Genomic DNA, 6,730 nt, shown 5'->3' on the forward strand with positions numbered 1-6,730 from the left:
GGATCTAAGGAAAAGGAAATTCTTAACAACTTTAATATTTTTGTCCACTTATCCTCATGTTGCATTTTGGTACAGTTATGACAATTATTGTTTTCTTTATGTTGAGGTAATTCATACTGAAACTAGTATTTGATCTTCATCAATAACTGCTTCAAATCTTCTTTGCTTTCAGTCAGCAAAATTGTATAATTTTCATATCACAGATTATTGCATCTACCTCCAGTTCCTATGCCATATTATTCGTATCATCCAGCTCCTTTTAACCTTTTCAAGCTGCCCTTTCAAATCTTCTATTTAGCTCTTTTATCTCATCATTTTCTCCTTTTGCTTGAGTATCTTATGTTTCAGTATCTATTCTGTCATCCATTTTGAACTCTTCTTTCTTTCCTGACTTTTTAATGATGCTTTGCTTTCTTCATGTATGATACTCTTGATATATTCCTATAATCCATGTAGTCTTCCACCATTAGTGTTCAGGGTGTGAAACCTATTCTTGAGATAGTCTCAAAATTTGGATGAGAAGTACTCAAGGTCCTTTTACAATTTTTCTACAGTTTTGATTTGAACTTGCCTTATGATCAATTGATGTTCTTTTCCACCATGGGCCCTTAGCTTTGCTTGACTGATGAACTTCTCCACTGTCTATTTTCTCAGATATAGTATAGTTCATGTTTATTCCATAAGATGGGGTCAATGTATATAAACCCAAACTTATTGCCATCTAGTCAATTCTGACTAATAGTGAGCTTATCAGACAGATTAAAACTGTCCCTGTGGTTTTCTGATGCTGTTTCTATTTGTGGGAGTAAAAGGCTATATCTTTTCCCATGGAGTGGCTGGTGGTTTTGAACTTCGAACTCATGGTTTTCAGAGCAAAGTGTTGCTATTAATGTTGCAAAGAGGTATTTGCAATGATGAAGTTTTGGGTCCAGCAAAATTCTATCATGCAATGTTCAGTGTCATTTCTATTACCAAGGCCGTATTTTCCAGCTACTGATCTTTTGTCTTTGTTTCCAACTTTTGCATTCCACTCATCTATAATTATCAATACACTCTTTTTTGAGAGACAAAACTTTATTTGAGGCATCAAGCAATATACTGAAAGAGATGAGGCATGTACAAGTGAAGTCTGCACTTTCATAGTGAACGTTTGATCATTCCTGACCTCTTAAAAATGAAGGTTGTTTTCTGAGCAGAGATGAGAAGCACATAACAATATCTATTGAGTGCTTAAGAAGCTCTCATTTATATTTAATTTTTCCTTCCTTGAAAGACATGTTGGTTTCATTTGGAAAAACTAAAGCAAGCAAATTCTTCCACAGAGATGATATTTCTCCCCAGAGTTATTTAGGAAATAATGCAGCTGCCTTTTTCTTTCAAGGGATTCTTCTCTTTTGGAATTCCCTTAACCAGGGGATTCTCCCCAGAGCACTCTTCAGTCTAGTTCTTTATTTCTTCAGAACATTTAGACACCTGCTGTCTCTGCAACGTTATGCTTGATGAAGCTGTTCAACTTCCATCTTCAGTTTGTCCTTCTCGGGCAAATCTGCAATGTGGAGGGCATGCATTTTCACCCCAAGAACTTGGTTCAGGAATAGCTGGGGAACTGGAGTCCTGAATGCATTTTGATCACATGTTTGATCAATTTGAGATAGCAGTAGTATGTAAAAACCTTCCATTACTTCATCTTTGAGATTAATGGTAGGTGCATACATTTTAATGATAGTTGTATTAACTGGTCTTACTTCTAAACTCAAAACTCAGTGCCATTTAGTTTATTCTGACTCATAGTGCCCTTACAGGACAAGGTAAAACTGCCTTTATGGGTTTTCCTAGAGTGTAACTCTTTTTTTTTTTAATGGAAAAAGTTTATAATTAGCATTAGCCAGCTGGACTCTGTTTAGATAATTCTGACTTTGTTGTCAACATCTAAAGCATCACAGTCAGGAGCTTGTCAAACATATGCCTTCTTCTCACAATCAGGCCTTATCCAAGTGTTGACCTTGGCTACATCAATGTCATAGAGCTTCTTCACAGCCTGTTCGATCTGGTGCTTGTTGGCCTTGATGTCCACAGTGAACACAAGCGTGTTGTTGTCTTTGATCATCTACATAGCAGACGCCATGGTCAAGGGGAACTTGGTGATGTATTGTGGTCAAGCTTGTTTCTCTTGGCATGCTCTTCCCAGGGTATTTGGGCTGCCTTCTTAGGCACAGGGTCTTGGGTAGCCGGCAGGTGGGTGATGTGCGGATCTTCTTTTTTGGTGCATGTATGTCTGTGGACACCTTTCAACATGGCCTTCTTGGTTTTTAATGCTTTTGGCTTCTGTTTTGTAGGGGCAGGAGCTTCCTTCTTTGCCTTCTGTGCCATCTTTGTAAAAAGGTGAGTGTAACTCTTTATACCAGTAGAAAGTCTCTCCTTTCTTCTACCGAGTGGCTGATGGTTTCAAACTGCTGACCTTGTGTTTAGTAGCCCAATGTGTAACCACTGGTCTTGTGGATATCATTCTATTACTGACGGCATTGTACTTAGTATAGATTTTAAAGTGTCCTTTGTGACATTGACTGTTACACCATTCCTCTTCAATTTGTCATTCCAAGCATAGTACACCTTATGATAATCTGATTCAAAATGACCAAAATCAATAACTTTTAGTTCAAGAATGCCTAAACGATGGGTGACAGAGTGAGCCAAGATTCATTTGTGGAACTACTTAGGAAATAAACCTCCGGAAAACTCCCCCTATCTAAAGTTGAGGGATGGGGGAAAGTGGTCACGAGAGGGGAGTACAGAAGGTGAAAGGCAGAAATCTGACCTGAACAATTAAAACGGTGGCCATAGATTACCTCCTGTTATGCGGGCTGGACCTGATCTGGTTTCCAAAAAGTTCTCTATATTTCATTAGTATTGTTTTCTTTGGTTTTTGTTTGTTCATGTTACAGTGTATCTCAGTGATATTAATATCAATGGAAGTCACTCTCTTGAAGCTGTATTTTCCGTGTTTCCATTTTTCCATATATGAAAACAGAGTTGATGAACCTATAGGGACAGCAAGTAGACTAAGGGGGTTGGGGGTTCCAGTGGGAGGTGGAGTAAAAGGGAAACGATGTCAAAGAATCTGTGTAGAAAAAGAATATTTGGAAACTGATTGTAGTAGCAATTGTACACTCTACTTGATGTGATTGAAATATGGAATGATAGGATATATGTATATATATACATATAGCATTCCAACTAATTAAAAAAATGTGTGCCTAAAATATTGATCTCTTTGTATCCCATTTTATTTTGGTCACTTCAAAATTTTCTAGATTCATACTTAGTACATTCCACAGTCTAGTTATTAATAGATGTCTCTAGTTTATTCTTCTAGTTTTGAGTTGTTTCACAAAGGACTATGAAGGTTCTGAAAACTCTACTCCATCCACATCATCAAGGTCAACTCTTTTGCAGAGGCAGCTCTTCCACAACGTGAGGGGCTCATCTCTCAGTACTGTATCAGACAATGTTCTGTTGCTGTTCATAAGGTTTTCAGTGACCAATTTCTTGAGAAGAAGGTAGCCAGGTCCTTCTTCCTGGCTTCCTTCATGAAGACAAAATGTTATTTGAGGCATCAAATAACATACCGAAAGAGATGAGTCATGCACAAATGAAGCAGTGATATCTGGCCACCATGGGTGACACTGCTGGTATTTGAAATGCTAGTGGCATAGGTTCCAGCATCACAGCAACATGCAAACCACCACAGTACCGCAAAATGACTGACAGGTGGTAATAAACACAAATGCCTGTCACTGTTCGTCACAGTTCTTCAGGTATGGGAAATAGTACAGAGGCCCGGAGTGGGGATATCATTGCTTGCATCTTCTGCTTCTCTGAAAGGAGCTCTGACAGCACTGTGTGTTAGGCATTGGGCTGCTAACTGTAAGGTCAACAGTTCAATCCCATCATCCACTCTGTAGGGGGAAAAATGGGACTGCTGGGTCCCATAAAGATTTATAGTCTCAGAAATGCATGGAGGCAGTAATTTTCTGTCCTATAAGGTCACTATGAGTTGGAATCAACTCAACAACACTGAGTGAGTGACCTCCTCTGAAGCCCTCCTGATAGACTGACATTGCACCTGTCACACCTGCCCTGCCTCACATCCCTAATGCACTGTAAGCAATTATTAATAGAGCTCCTGCTTCTGGCTTATATGAAAAAATACATGGATATTAACTGGTTGACCCTTCTAAATAGCTTTCTACCTGGAATGACATAGGACTTTGATTGATTTTTTAATTTGCTTCATGAGTGGAGTTTTTAGGCAACTGCTCAAATATGGAATAATTATGATAGACTCTAATATTCCTGGACATTTTCATTCATTTTTACCTCTGATTATTAGTGATCTATTAATCATTAAAACTGTTTTTATATGTATATGGTTGGAATGAAGGTTTAAAATTGAATTTTAGTGCATGTCAATAAGTCTTGACTTTTAAAATATGAAGTATTTTCTTTGTGATATGTACGAGTTATTAGCTTTAAGAATTTTGAAAATTGGTATCACAGAGTGGGTATATCTACAAAATACTCACAGATTCTTAAATGGCACACCTAAATTTGCAGAACACCTATCAATCTTACACTCTGCAAAATGTCCCACAAAAATAATGACTTTTCACTTTCCAATTAAAAAAGGGTAAAGAGGCCCTTTATCAAACTTTTATTTAGTGTAAAAAGGGTGTCATGAAAGAACTTCAGGCCATTACTAATTAATAATATAAAGTTACAAAGCAGGGGAGAAAAATCAAACGTACATTGACTTAGTGCAAATTTAAAGTAGCTTCATTGATCAAATCTTCATAGTGATAAGATTTCCTGGAAATACATATGAGAATTTAGAATGTGTTCAGATCTTTCTACAAAAAAGTCTTTATATGCTTGATTGTTTTTGAAACTCTCTATAAATTAAATATGTCTGCTTTTAGCTTTCTGTTTACTGTAAAATCCCACATTTTGAAAATATTAGATGTTTATTGATTGCAGTGGCCATTAAAAAGGGTCTTGTTTACTTGCCTAGGAGCCTACAAGAAGCTTTACCTTACAAACTAAAGTAATTTCAAAGACTTTTTAAAAAATCATTTTATTGGGGGCTCATACAACTCTTATCACAATCCATACATACATACATCGTGTCAAGCACATTTGTACATTTGTTTCCATCATCATTTTCAAAACATTTTCTTACTACTTGAGCCCTTGTTATCAGCTCCTCATTTTCCCCCTCCCTCCACCTTCCTCCCTCCCTCATGAACCCTTGATCATTTATAAATTATTATTATTTTTTCATATCTTGGACTGTCCGATGTCTCGCTTTACCCTCTTATCTGTTGTCCATCCCCCTTGGAGGGGGTTATAGGTAGGTCATTGTGATCTGTTCCCCCTTTCTCCTCCCACCTTCCCCTTCCCCTCCTGGTATGGCTACTCTCAATATTGGTCCGAGGAGTATATCTGTCCTTAGTCCCTGTGTTTCCAGCTCTTCTTATCTGTACCCATGTACATGCTCTGGTCTAGCCAGATTTGTAAGGTAGAATTAGGATCATGATAATGGATTTGAGGGAGCATTAAAGAATCAAAGGAAAGGTGTATGCTTCATCGGTGCTATACTACACCTGGACTGACCTGTCTTCTCCCCACAACCCTTCTGCAAGGGGGTGTCCAATTGTCTACAGATTGGCTTTGGAGTCCACAGGGAATACCTAAAATAGACTTTGGGTCCAGGACATGGAACCCCATCAGACTCCACCGGAAAACACTCCTAAAGGTCAACAAACAGACCTTGAACTATTTATAGGCTTTTCTTTTCTGTATCATTGGCTTTGTTGTTGTTGTTAAAGTTGTTTTATTTTCTATTGTTGTTTTGTTTTGCTTGGTCTTGTGTTTGTACATATTATTATCTCTGCATGTCTATCTACATAAGATAGGCGGGATAAGCCGGAGGAGAAAACAACAGGATGATAGTTCCTGGCGGGGTGTGGGGGGAGGCACATGTGAGAGGAGGAAATGGTTGTTAACAAACTGAGGGACAAGGGAACAACAAGTGACCGAAAATCGATGGTGAGGAGGGTGTGGGAGGTCTGGTAGGGCTTGATCAGTGTAAGCAAGAGGAATTATTGGAACCCAAATGAAGGCTGAACATGATAGTGGGGCAAGAAGAGAGTTAAAGGAAATAGATTCTGTTTGTTTTTGAATAGGCAGTTTTACTCTAAGAAATATTTTCCAAATGTCCTGCATTGAGTTTTATGTTCACACACTGTGTGTTTTTTTAAGAACACTTTTCATGTTTTATTTAAATTATTTGTTTAAGGGGATGTGTTAGTCTGGGTTGACTAGGACAACAAATCCAGAGTACTCACATGTATGTGAGAAAGAGCTTTATATAAAAGAGTAATTGTATATTAAGGAAACATCTCAGCCCAATCCAGATCAAGTCCATAAGACCGAGATTATCCCATATGTCCAAAACCAGTCTGTAAATTCCTCTTCAGGAATGATGCCAAATGCAAGAAGATCATAGGCCAGTGGGTGGAAAGTCTTGTGGATCCAGTGTGGGTGGAAGCATCTCAGCACTGATGTGGGTCTCCATGTGGATCCCCAAGTTCTGGCTCCATCAGCATAGCTCCAGGTGTCTTTTCAGCAGGAAAACGAAGCAGCGAGAGTATCTGGCCTCCAGCAAGCTATT

The 6,730-nt window shown here is 38.4% G+C and overlaps 1 pseudogene; it reads right to left on the reverse strand.

Annotated features, from left to right (window-relative positions):
• Positions 1-1,347: 1,347 nt before the first annotated feature.
• Positions 1,348-1,568, reverse strand: LOC115872672 (annotated as a pseudogene).
• Positions 1,569-6,730: the final 5,162 nt, after the last annotated feature.

The sequence above is a fragment of the Echinops telfairi genome, unplaced genomic scaffold (genome assembly GCF_000313985.2).
Source record: "Echinops telfairi isolate 266 unplaced genomic scaffold, ASM31398v2 ScPeMD7_7436;HRSCAF=8474, whole genome shotgun sequence".
In the NCBI taxonomy this organism is placed as follows: domain Eukaryota; kingdom Metazoa; phylum Chordata; class Mammalia; order Afrosoricida; family Tenrecidae; genus Echinops; species Echinops telfairi.